Source organism: Haemaphysalis longicornis, unplaced genomic scaffold (genome assembly GCF_048455015.1).
Source record: "Haemaphysalis longicornis isolate Haplotype H1 unplaced genomic scaffold, Haemaphysalis longicornis Haplotype H1 scaffold_11, whole genome shotgun sequence".
Classification (NCBI taxonomy): Eukaryota; Metazoa; Arthropoda; class Arachnida; order Ixodida; family Ixodidae; genus Haemaphysalis; species Haemaphysalis longicornis.
Window position 1 is genome coordinate 91,078,010 of NW_027526214.1, and position 15,473 is coordinate 91,093,482.

Below are 15,473 nucleotides of genomic sequence, written 5' to 3' on the forward strand. Positions count from 1 at the left end.
ATGAAATCGCTAAAGTGATGTCGCAAGATTGTCGATCCCGCAAGACTTAAGCTGTTCACGTCGCCCGCCTGAAGCCTTGCCAACCCCGACAACTTCAACTCGCTCGGTGAGCTTCGTCTCGCCCCGGGGAAGTGCTACAGCGCAGTTCCCACGAAGGATATTGTCTGGCGGCTTTCTAATGGAAAGGGATTGACCAAGCACAGTGTGGTTTAGTAGAAGAGGAGGTTGACGTGGTTACTGTGCCAGCCGCTTCCCGATCTGTTCGCTTGACTTTTCCCGGACCACATCACAGTAAATAAACCTATTTCATCCATGAAGACCGTGTCCATAAATATATATATATATATATATATATATATATATATATATATATATATATATATATATATATATATATACACACGAGAGGGTAGACACACGTATGAAAACGATGATCGAACTAACGTTTCGAGACCCCGGTCGAAACGTTAGTTCGATCATCGTTTTCGTACGTGTGTCAACCCTCTCGTGTATTTTTGAAACCGAATCCCGGAACTTATTCATCGCTGATATATATATATATATATATATATATATATATATATATATATATATATATATATATATATATATATATATATATATATATATATATATATAGATATAGATATAGATATATATATATATATATATATATATATATGTGTGTGTGTGTGTGTGTGTGTGTGTGTGTTCTGGAGAGATAAAAACTCACACAGAGCGCGAAAAATAAGGTTAGTAGTGACAGAGGCACACGAGAAACACGTAGCGAAAAAAAGAGTTTACTTACGTTTCAGGAAGACGACCTGAAGAAATGAATTCCTCTTCCTGAAACGTCAGTAAGCTTATTTTGATTTCCTACGTACCTTTGGAAAGCAACCAAAGTGAATCTTTAAACAGAGTCTTTTAGAAAGTTCCACTCTTCCACTGTTCGCGCAAAAAAAGAAAATTTAAATGTATCTGTCTGTGGAAAATAAGGTGTTAGTTTTCTGGGGTGATGGTGTCTCGTATGCCTTGACAATATGGGGGTCAGGTACTGTGTCGAGTCTACTGCTGTTTGTCTCTGAAGAAGTTGGGTAAGAAAATCAAACGTAAATGTCTTCCGTCTGGACTCAAGGAGTTCAATGCCATTAGCTCTAAATAAATCAGAAGGAGAATCAGTGTGACTAAACTTAGAGTATGTATACCTTACAGATTTTCTTTGGACTCTTTCTAGTTTAAGGACGTTTATCTGTGTGAACGGGTGCCATGTTACGCATGCAAATTTTAACGTTTGTCGGAATATTGATTGGAATGCCAGGAGTTTGACATCTGAAAGAGCTTTTTTTGTTTTTTTGTCGTAAGAAAGACAGTTTACGTAAGGCGGAAGCGGAAATATTGTCAATATGTTGATTCCAAGATAAATTACTTGTGAGTGTAACTCCTAAATATTTCAATTCAGAAACTTGCCGTACAGGTGACTCATTTAGTGTATAAGTATAATAAAGTGGATTTTTCTTCCGGGTTATACGCATACAAACAGTTTTATCTAAGTTCAAAGCGATTCCCAGAAATTGCAGTATTGGAAAATATTAAACAAACTGTCATTAAGGTCAAGCTAATTTTCAGGGCAACTAATTTTATTATACAAAACACAATCGTGCGAACAGACATACTTGCACAGTTGAACATACTACACTTACAAAGTCATTTATATACAGCAGGAACCACAGAGGTCCAAAGACACTCCCATGCGGTACTCTGGAGGCGACAGGAAGACAGCCCGACCGTTGATCCTCGATTTGACTGTACTGAATTCGGTTTTATAAATAATCAATACCCTAGAAAACCAAGATGCGAGGAAGACCAATCTTGTTTATTTTAGTATTATTCATTAATGAGGAACCCTGTCCAATGCTTTGCAAAAATCTAAGAATACCCCATCAATTTCATCATTTTTATCTACAGTAGATGCAAAAGAGTGAGTTATAGTAAGCAGTTGAGTCCTTGTAGAAAACCCCTTTCGGAAACCATATTGAGAAACAGTTAAGACAGCAATATTTTCAAGATATTCGGTAATATGATTTGTGATTCTATGCTCAATAATTTACAGCATGATGATGTTAAGGACCTTGGACGATAATTTTCATAAAGCAAGCGGTTACCTTTTTTAAATACCGGTGCAACTCGGGCAGCCTTCCAGTCACTATGGAGCTTTGAAAACATCAAAGACATAGGGAATTTATTCACAAGATATTTGCCAATCACTTCAGCATATCGGCAAAAAAAGGTGTTTGGAATATTATCAGGACCACTTGTTTTCTTAGTTTTAAGTTTTAGGAGCATGGAAAATACACCCGTGTATGAAACAAACTTGGCATTTGTCGTGTGAAACGATGGAACATGAGATGGATATACACTTGGGCTGGAAAACACGCTGTGGAAGTATATATTGACATTCTCAGCAATAACCTCTTTGTCCGTAACGATAGAGTCATGATGATGATAAAAATACATGATGGCCTTTCTGCATGCTCCTAATGTACATAAGCAGGACCATATACACGTGAACCACACTCTAGCTTCCGTAACATTCCTCTATAATTCTGCTGTTCAGCACACCTCCTGCTGTTAACCTTTCTTTGTTTTCGGCCGTGGTTGGAAGCGGCTTGACAGCCTCATCCAACCAAGGTTTGCAGGTGGTGGGGAATGTGAGCCTTTACTTGAGCACCTCTGAACTGCCAAAGACCGTCCCCATCCACGGTCCACCACTGTGGTCAACCTCTGACCTCTTCATAACCATTGCAATTATCACTTTTAGATAAGCATCGTCACAAGTCGCTTGGTTGTAAAATCGCAGTCGGCAAAGTAGAGACAGAGGCAAACGAGAAAGACGTAGAAAATAGAAAAACGTTTACTGACGTTTCAGGGAGAGGACTCTCTTCAGAGTACAAAATAAGTTCGTTTCAGAGATATATATATACAGAAAACGTAGCAACGGCGAGGGCAAGGTAAGAGGAGGGAGACTTTGTACAAATGGATCATGGTTAGTGAGTAGCAAAAGAATAGAGAGAGAGCGGGAAAATAAATTATATAAAGGATAATAGGAACACAAAGTCACGTACAGCGAACATGGGGAAAAAAGAGAGAGAGAAGAACCAAACACAGAAAAAAAAATAAATAACAAGGTAATTTTACCCTCCCCCGTGCAACGGGGGTGAATGAGGGGTCGAAACAAGATATGCCCACCTGCGTGCTTGACATGGACAAAAGATTAGTCGCGCGGAACGAAGAAGTTTCAAAGAAGATATGCAAATGCACAAAAAGGGCGAACATCTGCCCATACACACCCGTTCTAAGAATCCGGGTAAAGTCATTGAAACAAGAGACACGTGGCTTTGGTTGGTGGGAGGCAAGCGTCGCGCCCAAAAGCAGTAGTACAGGCAGTTTTGACAGGAAATGAGTGTACATTGGTACACAAAAAGCGGGGAAGAAAATTAACAAGGTAATTTTTGACATGGGTTAAAAGATGTTTGACATGGGTTAAAAGATTAGTCACGCGGAACAAAGGTATGGTATGAAAAAAAGTAATGAAAGGAAAGAAAACAGGCAGGTGCAGGCGTATGACGCGGCAGCAGGTAGTATTCATCTGGCCGGTGCATGGTGCCAGTTCAGGGAATGCCGAGGTGGTCAGCAACGAATATTAGAAAACAACAATACAAAAAAGAGAGGACGCGAAAGCAATCACACACGCTCGCATTCACAAATTATTTACAAGGTGAGAATATCAAAGCTAACAATGGTACTGCAGCCTTCTACCCAGAACACAATGTCAAGACTTGTTCGCCAAATTTGGTTCAGTGAAGCCATTGTGCTAAAAAACGTCGTGCTAGCACGAAACTTTACCCAACTACGGGAGCTCGCCAACTCGTGGAAGAATATTATTCAGGGAAAGAAATGAACAGGTATAACACTAGCCTGAGAAATGCAGCCGAAATTTTAATCGGAGGAAAGACATGTTAATGTCCCATAACTTTCATTTATGCCAAACGACGCGGATTTAAACTTATAGATAATGTAGGACTCACGAACCTCGCGATAGTGATGCGTTTTGACACTAGATTCAAGTATTGTGGCCTTCAGTTGTTCAAAAGAATGACCAGGAGTGTTAACATGCTTTGATAGAGGCAAAGAAGGCCAGGTTTTTGCATGAGAGCGGTGATTGTTAAACCTCAAACGAAAGGGTGTTTCAGTCTGAAAATGTATTGTTTGCCGCAGAGGGTGCATTCCAGCACGTATACGACGTTAGCGGTATCACCGTTAAAGTTACCTTTTATATTAACATAATAGTTTGAAGCTGTGCGGGCGGCGCGCTTTGTGGTAGTCATTTGTGGGCATACCTTACACCGTGTTTTGTTACAGGGCATGCAACCAGTAGTCTGTGGTCGGCTGATGCTGGATTTATTGAGAACGTCACCCAAATTTTTGCTGCGTCTATAAACAACACGTGGCAGCTCGGGGAATCTTCTCTTTAGGCGATCACTTTGAGCGAGTATATTGTGATGTTTTCTTAGTATGGATGCAACTCTGGGAGAAGAGGCCGAATGGGTCAAAACAAGGTTTGTTTGTTGATTGGGTTTTGGAGCTTTTTTTTTGGAGAATGTCGGTGCGGTTCAACTGGCTAGCACGTGTAATCGCGTCATCGATCACCTGCTCTGGGTATTTTTTATTTAAGAGCGCAGTTTTAAGTTCTCTGTAGTTAGAATCGAAATCCGCCTCGCTTGTGCAGATTCGCCTAAAACGGTGAAATTGGCTATGAGGTATTGCAGTCTTGCATTGCCTGACATGGCTGCTGTGGAAGTGCAAATACTGGAGCGTGTCCGTAGGTTTCCTGTAGAGATTAGTCTGAAGTCTGCCCTGAGAAGCTGTGACAGTAACATCCTGGAAGTTTATGCTGTGTGTAGAGTAGGAATGAGAGAGGGAGATGGTAGGATGCGCAAGGTTAAAAGCCTCAATAAACGCAAGCAGTTCCTTTTCACCGTGCTGCCAAATCACGTATATATCATCTATATACATTTTGTAGTACAGCAGCTTCAAACTTTTGGTTGCGAGGAAGTTTGACTCTAGACATCCGATAAAGATGTTCGCGTAGTTGGGCCCGATTTCGGTTCCCATTGACGTTCCGCTGACTTGCACGTAATTGACACCATGAAACTCAAAATTGCTAAGTTCAAGGATACGTGAAGGGAAGTTTCAAGGGTGCGAGAATCGAAAGGTTTGTCACCCACCGACCCCTCATACGCACGTGATACTGCGGTGATCCCATCGGCATGCGGAATGTTAGTGTAGAGCGACACGACATCTAGGGTAACAAGTAAACAGCTGTTGGGAATTTCCATCTTCATGATATCCGGTAGAAAATCATTTGTATCCCTAATGAAGGATGGAAAGCTTGGGGGAATGTCGCGAATGAGAGAGTCGACATAGCGCTAGAGGTTCTCGGTGACAGTACCAATGCCAGAGACAATGGGGCGACCTGGGTTGTTATTTTTATGAATCTTAGGAAGAAGGTAGAATGTACCGGCTACTGGGCTTAAGGGGATAAGAGAACGAGCAGATGTTTCAGTTATTTCCTGATTTTGGACAAGCTCGGTGAGTTTTTCTTTGACAATTAGCTTATAATCATTAGTGGGATCGCTAGGGAGTACTTTGTAGAACTCAAATTCTGATAGTTGTCTATGAGCCTCGTTGACGCAGTCAGCTTTGTCGAGGATCACGATGGTGCCAATGAATACCACCTGCTGCCGCGTCATACGCGTGCACCTGCCTGTTTTCTTTCTTCTCAGGACTTTTTTTTTCCATACCATACCTTTGTTCCGCGTGACTATGCTTTTTGCCCATGTCAAACACGTGCAAGGGCATATCTTGTTTTGACCCCTTTTTCACCCCCGTTTCCACAGGGAAAATTACCTTGTTAATTTTCTTCCCCGTTCTTTGTATACCAATGTACACTCATTTCCTGTCAAAACTGATTGTACTACTGCTCTTAGGCGCGACCCTTGCCTCCCACCAACAGAAGCCACGTGTCTCTTGTTTCAATGACCTTACCGGGTGTCTTAGAACGGGTGTGTGTATGGGCCGATGTTCGGCCTTTTTCTGCATTTGCTGATCTTCTTTGAGACTTCTTCGCTCCGTGTGACTAATCTTTTGTCCATGTCAAACACGTGCGTGGGCATATCTTGTTTCGACCCCTCTTTCACCTCCGTTGCCACGGGGGTAGGTAAAATAACTTGTTATTTATTTTTTATTTAATTATTTATTTTTTTCTGTGTTTGGTTCTCTCTATCTTTTTTTTCCATGTTCGTACTACGTCACTGTGTTCATATTATACATTTTATAATTTTTTTTCCCGGTCTAGATTCTTTTGGTACCCACCAACCATGATCCATTTGTACAAAGTCTCCGTCCTCTTACCTTGTCCTTGCCTCTGCTACATTTTCTGCAGAAATATATAACTCTGAAACGAACCTATTTTGTAATCTGAAGAAAGGGAGTCCTCTCCCTGAAATGTCAGTAAACGTTTTTCTATTTTTACGTCTTTCTCGTTTGTCTCTGTCTCTACTAACCTTATAAATATAAAGATATATATATATATATATATATATAAATATATATATATATATATATATATATATATATATATATATATATATATATATATTGATATATATATATATATATATCTTTATATTTATATACGTATAGTTTTATATAGTAACTAGAGACAACATAAAAGTCAAATTAAAACTTTACCGACGTTTCAGGAAGAGGACTTCCTTTCTTCAGATTACAGAACAAGTTGGTTTCAGAGTGGTATATATACAAAAATTGTAGCAAGGGCGAGGGCAGTGAAAGAGAAGGGAGAGTTTGTACAAAAGGATGATGGTTGGTGGGCCAAAAAAGAATGACGGAAGTGGACGAGGACAAAAGGACAGCAAGAACTCACAGTCACGAGGTACAAACATGAGAAAAAGAGCCAAACAAAAAACAAACAGAACGAAAGGCGGGAAAATTTAACAAGGTAATCCCCCCTTTTCCTCGTGGAAACAGGCGTGAAAGGGGGTTCAAAGAAGATATGCCCATGCACGCAATTAACAGCGGCACAAATATCACAGTCACGCGTAAGGAATATGAGAAATAAACATCTAAAAAAGAAGTAGAGAACGGAAAAAAATCCCACCACCTTGATGAATTGAATGATGATGGGAGGGGCAAGCTAAAATGATTATTGAGAAAACCATGAAACATTTCTTCGGCCACACATCTTATAAAGCCTCGACACTTTGTTATAGGTCTTCTTGACGGCGCGCACATTCTGAATGAGTGAAGAACATTAGGCATGTTCGTACCCTTGCTAGCGGCTCGGTTTGTAGCGCAGTGGGAAGAGCGCCACGTACCTCCCGTCGTGGCCAGAGAGTCGTGGGATGAAAACCGGGCACCGCCGCGTCAAAGGCACTCGACATGTTGTTAATGGTCTTCTTGACGGCCCGCACCAATAGAATAAGTGAAGCACATAAGGCGCGTTCGTAGCCGTGCTCGCGTCTCGGTTCGTAGCGCAGTGGGAAGAGTGCCACTTACCTCCCGTCGCGGCCAGAGAGTCCTGGGATCGAAACCGGGCGCCGCTACGTCAAGACCACCACTCCTCGCTCGCAATGCTGGAGACTTCCCACCGCTCCGTTGACAAGCCCTTCGACGATGTAGATGTTTGTGGTGATCATGTAGGGCTTGTTTGGGATGATGATAACCTGTATGGTTAAGTTAGCAAATTCGGTGTGGGACATTTTAGCCACCTTGGGCGCCGCCTTCTGCCGAGCATCTTGTGTCGCGCACCCCCGGTACATGTCTTCAGATCGCAGATGACGAACGACAAACTGTTCGTCCTCTCCTCCTTGTTGGGTAGCGATAAACGCGTTGAACATTTTGACCTCTTCGTCCAATCTTTGCCTAATTCGTAGGTGCATCCTGCCACAGTCATCAACAGCAGTATGTACACGGCGCCACGAGGGACGGGACAGGGCAAGAGCAAAAGGAGCTTCGCCCCTAAAATTAAGAAGGTAATTACCCTTTCCCCTTCGCCATTGCGAGGAAAGAGCGGGGTGAAAACAATATTTCTTTGCAGGCATTTGGCATGGGCGTAAAAAAGATAACAAGGAAATCACAGCCGCTTGGTACGTACATGAGAGAGAAATATGGAAAAGAAAAAATTAACAAGGTGAGTGGTATTTTCAGTGTCCCGTGGCAAATGGGGGCAAGAGAGGGGTCCAAAGAATATATACCCAAAGGCGGACATCTGGCCATGTACACCCGTTCTAAGAATCAGATAGGTGATTTAAACAAGGAGTACTATACTTGGCATCGGTTGGTGGGAGGCAAGGCTCGCGCCCAAAAGCACACGCACTTTCAATAAGAAATGAGTGCAAATTCGTATAAAAGGGCAGCAGAGAGCAGAAAATTAAAAAGGAGAAAAAAGACAGCCTCAAACAAGTCATAAAAACAAAGATAACAGAAGGCAGGTGCATGTGTATGACGCGCACCGGGCTGTACAAATCTGGCACGGAACTGGCACGAAGTGGCGTTGGGCTTCACGGCGGCCGTGAACATGACATTAAGCTTTGTTTACTCGAAAAGCGGGCATATAAACAGGCCATGGGGATCCCGTAATCAGCCCCAGCCGAACGGTTTGAGGCACTCGGGCTTAACAATACCCTCAGCGAGATTATCGAAGCTCCAAGGCTGTCAGAGCGGGAGCGACTTATCCAGTCTACCAGGCAGACAGATATTCAAATCGCTTGGCATTTTTCGCGAAGAAATACCCCGAGCCAAAATAGACCTACGATCAGAAATATGGCATCGCATGGACATACCACCGCTACCAAAAAACTTGCACCCCCTACATAACCAAGAACGGCGAGAGGGCAGGGCCCAAGCCCTACACAAAAGAAAGAAAATCATCAGGGCGTAGAATACGTAGACGCTGCTGATTATATTGCTCGCGAAGCCATGACCCTCGCAGTAGTCAATTTCCGTGGGGATTCAATTGCCCCATGCTCGGCCCGCCCGACGGACGCAGAGGTGGGCGAAGAGGCGCCCCCGCACTGGCGATGAGAGCTTCTCCAAAAATAAATTCATTCTTAGCGACTCCAAGTCGTATTTTATATTTTTTGAGAGGGCGAATTTCACCCGGAGCGTCCCAAATCCTAAAATCCCGATCCCATGACGAGCGGAACGGGAGGATATACTTAATATGGGCACCGGCCCACTCTGGCCTGTTCGGAAACGAGTGTGCGCACGGTGCGGCTCGAGGCTTTACCGACTGAGCTGGCGTCGACACTTCTGGCCCAGACGCTCACTCGCTTCGCTGGACGTGCAGAGACAGGCTTGTGTCTTACAGGGAAGTGACTACTCCTTACCGGTTGAACGAGTCCCCCACTCATCTATCCCTCAGTAAAAGGCAATCTGTGCTTTGGCGGCTTCTTCAGACGAAGTCGTACCCGAGCCCCGTCGCGTATAGTCATCGTTATCCTCGACAGTCTTCAGATCAATGTCGGATATAAGAAATGCGTCGTTATTGTACATATATTATGCGCATGTCCTCAGGCGACTCCTCAGAGCCGCACAATTAGCAGTAATGAGCAGCGAGAGACCGTACTGTTCAGCTGAGACCCGGAGGATCAAGTCTGTGCAATCCAGTTAGCCGAAGACGCTACTAGGACCCAAGAACTCCCGGCCGACGCCAAGGGTAGACGTCTAGCTCTCTTCCACCAACTGGACAAATGAAAGTTATTTCTGTCTATCTCTCAGGTGTATATGTCTTGCTGCTTTTTTGGTGTACGGGGACTCTGCCGGCCTGAAAAAAAAGTACTTGCTTTGTAGGGTGTACTTCCAGTGATCTGTGTACTGCAGAATAATATGATCTGGCATATGTGATCGCAATATGATCGCATCTGCCATATGTGATCTCAATATGATCGCATATGTGAGAGAAAAACCAAACATTAGCTGTGAGCAGAGTGACCCACCATAACTTAAGGAGAAAACTGGAAGATTAGAACCGCTGATCAGGCGTAGAAAAACTCTGCAGGGCTTTTTCTCTGTTGCCACGTAATTGTGTTCGTCTTTTCTTCCTTTTTACCACCTTCTGTAGTATAGGTACGGCATGTTATTGTTACGCTCCCGCTCTTTTCCTCTCCCCGAGTGTTCTCATTGGCGAGGGTGAGGAGGAAGAGAAGCCCTCGGAGGCAAAGTGTGTATAAGCGGTTTTCTATCTATTCTAAGATAACCCCCGAAAAAGAAAGGTCCTTCTTTCGAAACTGTGGAGAACAATAAAACCCCTGTTAAGTGCCCTCGAAGTGTCTGCAACCAAGTTTTGACCTATTGCTACGGTAGTCCGGAGCTCCTTACCTGTTCTATATATATATATATATATATATATATATATATATTGTAACGAGAAGACAAGGAAGTGGACTGTGCAGCCTAGTGCAATGGGGACCTTACACCGACGAAGACGAAGACGGTTGGCGTGGGGTTATCGCTCGTACTGTGATGGCCGAACTGTAAATAGCTTGCATCTCTTTCTGTAAATAGGTCACTTCAGCATCGTCCATGGTTCATGTCATCCGTCCTACCGCCACGTAACATGTTTTGGTGGAGGTTGCGGTTCTGATCCCCTTCGTAGACCTCCAGCTACGCCTGTCTCGGTTTCTCGACCACATCAAGGATCAAGGATCGCGTCGGTCCGCCCTAGCGCCGGTGAGCCATTCGCATGCGCATTCTCCAGCCCGGTGTCCCCTGCCCGTGATCCGACGAGACCAGCCCACCTGACTAGCCGCGACCAGACCAGAAGCCGACGACATTCCCCTGCCCAGTCCTCAAGCGTGATTCCAAGAGCTTGAGGTTCATTCGTGGCGTCGGCGGCATCGCTGTTCTGGGGCCCATCTTCATGAACCGATCAGCGTCTGCAGTGGCGGCAAGGGTTTCAAAGTTTATAATTATTTCATCTTCACCGCACGGGTTCATGGACTGTGACCTCGACCGGGACGGTCGTTTTGGATGGCGGGGGGATATGTAACGAGAAGACAAGGAAGTGGACTATGCAGCCTAGTGCGATGGGGATGTTACACCGACGAAGACGAAGACGGTTGGCGTGGGGTTATCGCTCGTCCTGTGATGGCCGAGCTGTAAATAGCCTGCATCTCTTTCTGTAAATAAATCACTTCAGCATCGTCCATGGTTCATGTCATCCGTCCTACCGCCACGTAACATGTTTTGGTGGAGGTTGCGGTTCTGATCCCCTTCGTAGACCTCCAGCTACGCCTGTCTCGGTTTCTCGACCACATCAAGGATCAAGGATCGCGTCGGTCCGCCCTAGCGCCGGTGAGCCATTCGCATGCGCATTCTCCAGCCCGGTGTCCCCTGCCCGTGATCCGACAAGACCAGCCCACCTGACTAGCCGCGACCAGACCAGAAGCCGACGACATTCCCCTGCCCAGTCCTCAAGCGTGATTCCAAGAGCTTGAGGTTCATTCGTGGCGTCGGCGGCATCGCTGTTCTGGGGCCCATCTTCATGAACCGATCAGCGTCTGCAGTGGCGGCAAGGGTTTCAAAGATTATAATTATTTCATCTTCACCGCACGGGTTCATGGACTGTGACCTCGACCGGGACGGTCGTTTTGGATGGCGGGTGGATATGTAACGAGAAGACAAGGAAGTGGACTATGCAGCCTAGTGCGATGGGGATGTTACACCGACGAAGACGAAGACGGTTGGCGTGGGGTTATCGCTCGTCCTGTGATGGCCGAGCTGTAAATAGCCTGCATCTCTTTCTGTAAATAAATCACTTCAGCATCGTCCATGGTTCATGTCATCCGTCCTACCGCCACGTAACAATTTATATATATATACACACACACACACACACACACACACACACATATATATATATATATATATATATATATATATATATATATATATATATATATATATATATATATATATATATATATATATATATATATATATATATATATATATATATATATATATAGTAAGGAAATGAGGGGCTCGTTGAGGAAATACAGAAAGATAGGTCGGCAGTATACAACGCCAAAGGAGGCATAGGGGCGTTGTTATGCTCTTTTTTTACTAGGGTTAATGAAGTTAACATTTTTTAAAATATACTAAAGAAGGAAAGAAAGAAAAACGCGCCCAGAGTGGGGACCGAACCCACGCCTTTCGATTAGATCTCGAATGCCTTACCAATTCGGCTATCTGGGCGACTGTGTTCTCCTTCACTTTCTCGGCTATTTATATTTACTAGAAGTGTATCTGACGCTTAAGGGTGGTAGTCAGAGTGGCGCTGGCTAGCACCCTCAAGCGTCAGATACACTTCTAGTAAATATAAATAGCCCAGAAGGTAAAGGAGAACACAGTCGCCCCGATAGCCGAATCGGTAAGGCATTCGAGATCTAATCGAAAGGCGTGGGTTCGGTCCCAACTCTGGGCGCGTGTTTTTCTTTCTTTCTTTCTTCTGTATATTTAAAAAAAATGTTAACTTCATTAACCTTAGTAAAAAAGAGCATAACCACACCCCTACGCCTCCTTTGGCGTTGTAGACAGCCGATCTATCGTCCTGTATATATATATATATATATATATATATATATATATATATATATATATATACAGAAACATAGGTCGGCAGTCTAAAACGCCAAAAGAGGCATTGGGGTATGGTTAGGCTCTATATATTTTTTTACTAGGAATAATGAAGTTAAGATTTTTTTTATTATACGGAAGAAAGAAAGAAAAACACGCGCCCAGAGTGGGGACCGAACCCACGCCTTTCGATTAATGTCGAATGCCTTACCAATTCGGCTATCTGGGCGACTGCGTTCTCCTTCACTTTCTGGGCTATTTATATTTACTAGAAGTGTACCTGACGCTTGAGGGTGGTAGCCAGCGCCACTCTGATTACACGGGGAGAAGGGGACCTTCTTTTCAACCCCCAGGGCGTGCCACGAACGTCTACAGCCTGTCATGAGCGGGTAACTGGCGGGAAGCCCTCTTATGCTACCTAGGCATCAAGGCTGCCAGAACCGAGACGCTCGTTAGGCTTTCGCAGAATAACAAAGTAAGGAAATGAGGGGCTCGTTGAGGAAATACAGAAAGATAGGTCGGCAGTCTACAACGCCAAAGGAGGCATAGGGGTGTGGTTATGCTCTTTTTTTCTACGGTTAATGAAGTTAACATTTTTTTTAAATATACAGAAGAAAGAAAGAAAGAAAAACACGCGCCCAGAGTGGGGACCGAACGCACGCCTTTCGATTAGATCTCGAATGCCTTACCAATTCGGCTATCTGGGCGACTGTGTTCTCCTTCACTTTCTCGGCTATTTATATTTACTAGAAGTGTATGTGACGCTTAAGGGTGGTAGTCACAGTGGCGCTGGCTAGCACCCTCAAGCGTCAGATACACTTCTAGTAAATATAAATAGCCCAGAAGGTAATGGAGAACACAGTCGCCCCGATAGCCGAATCGGTAAGGCATTCGAGATCTAATCGAAAGGCGTGGGTTCGGTCCCAACTCTGGGCGCGTGTTTTTCTTTCTTTCTTTCTTCTGTATATTTAAAAAAAATGTTAACTTCATTAACCTTAGTAAAAAAGAGCATAACCACACCCCTATGCCTCCTTTGGCGTTGTAGACTGCCGATCTATCGTCCTGTATATATATATATATATATATATATATATATATATATATATATATATACATATATATATATATACATATATATATATATATATATATATATACAGAAACATAGGTCGGCAGTCTAAAACGCCAAAAGAGGCATTGGGGTGTGGTTAGGCTCTATATATTTTTTTTACTAGGAATAATGAAGTTAAGATTTTTTTTATTATAAGGAAGAAAGAAAGAAAAACACGCGCCCAGAGTGGGGACCGAACCCACGCCTTTCGATTAATGTCGAATGCCTTACCAATTCGGCTATCTGGGCGACTGTGTTCTCCTTCACTTTCTGGGCTATTTATATTTACTAGAAGTGTATCTGACACTTGAGGGGGATAGCCAGCGGCACTCTGACTACACGGGGAGAAGGGGACCTTCTTGTCAACCCCCGGGGCGTGACTCCAACGTCTACAGCCTGTCATGAGCGGGTAACTGGCGGGAAGCCCTCTTATGCTACCTAGGCATCAAGGCTGCCAGAACCGAGACCCTCGGTAGGCTTTCGCAGAATAATATAGTAAGGAAATGAGGGGCTCGTTGAGGAAATACAGAAACATAGGTCGGCATTCTACAACGCCCAACTTATATATATATATATATATATATATATATATATATATATATATATATATATATATATATATACACAAAGTAGAAGTACGCTCTTCAGAGACTTTATTTCCACCGTTTCGACCTGAGACAGGTCTTCCTCAGGTATGAAAGATTTGGGTAAAATCGTACAGACTCAGAGTGGGGGCGGCTCCCCGAAACACAAGCCACATGGGAAACAAACACACAAACGACCACAAACAGCATACAGAGCTTATTCTGCCAAAGGCAGGCGAAAAAAAAAGCCTTCAAAAAATAAAAAGGCGAATGGAAGAGGGAGGAACAAGGTGGCAAGGAGGAGGCAAGAAATAGGCAAGGAGGAACACACTGCATGAACGCGGGTGGTGGGGATAACAGGAAATGCGACGAGTTCACGGGTGGCGAAAGGCCCAAAAACATCCGGTGTCTCCGGGAGGGAAAAACTACAAAGCACACGCGGCCACGAGCAGTGAGTTTACATGCGCGTCACAAGTAACAAGGATTAACTACTGACCGTCTTCAGCGCATGGTCAAGAATGCAAGCGGGATTCTTGCATTCTTGACCATGCCGCTGACGACGGTCAATAATGGCGACAGAGGACAACCCTTCTTTAAACCTTTATTTGTGACTGACGGTTCTGTGCACTTTTGGTCCTCCCAGGAAAATTTGCACCTCGCTCTCATTGTAAATTTTCGGCAACAGCTGTATTAAGTCTACGCCTAATCCCTCCCGCTCAAGTATGCTCCATAGACGTTCTCTATCCACGTTGTCGTAGGCTCCCTTTATATCGAGAAATGCTATCCATAGTGGTCTCTCCTGAGCCATTGACACCTCTATGCACTGGGTTAAGGCACATAAATTGTCCTCTAAGCGTCTGTCTCGTCTGAAACCATTTTGTAGTTCTCCCAGTATGCTGTTCCCCGCTATCCACACCTGCAGTTCCGCTTTTATAGCTTGCATTGCCAGCCTGTATACCACTGAGGTAACTGTAATAGGCCTGTACGAATCGGCATCAGCCCTCTCTCCTTTATCTTTATATATCATCTTTATCCTGCTCTTACGCCAATTGTCCGGTACT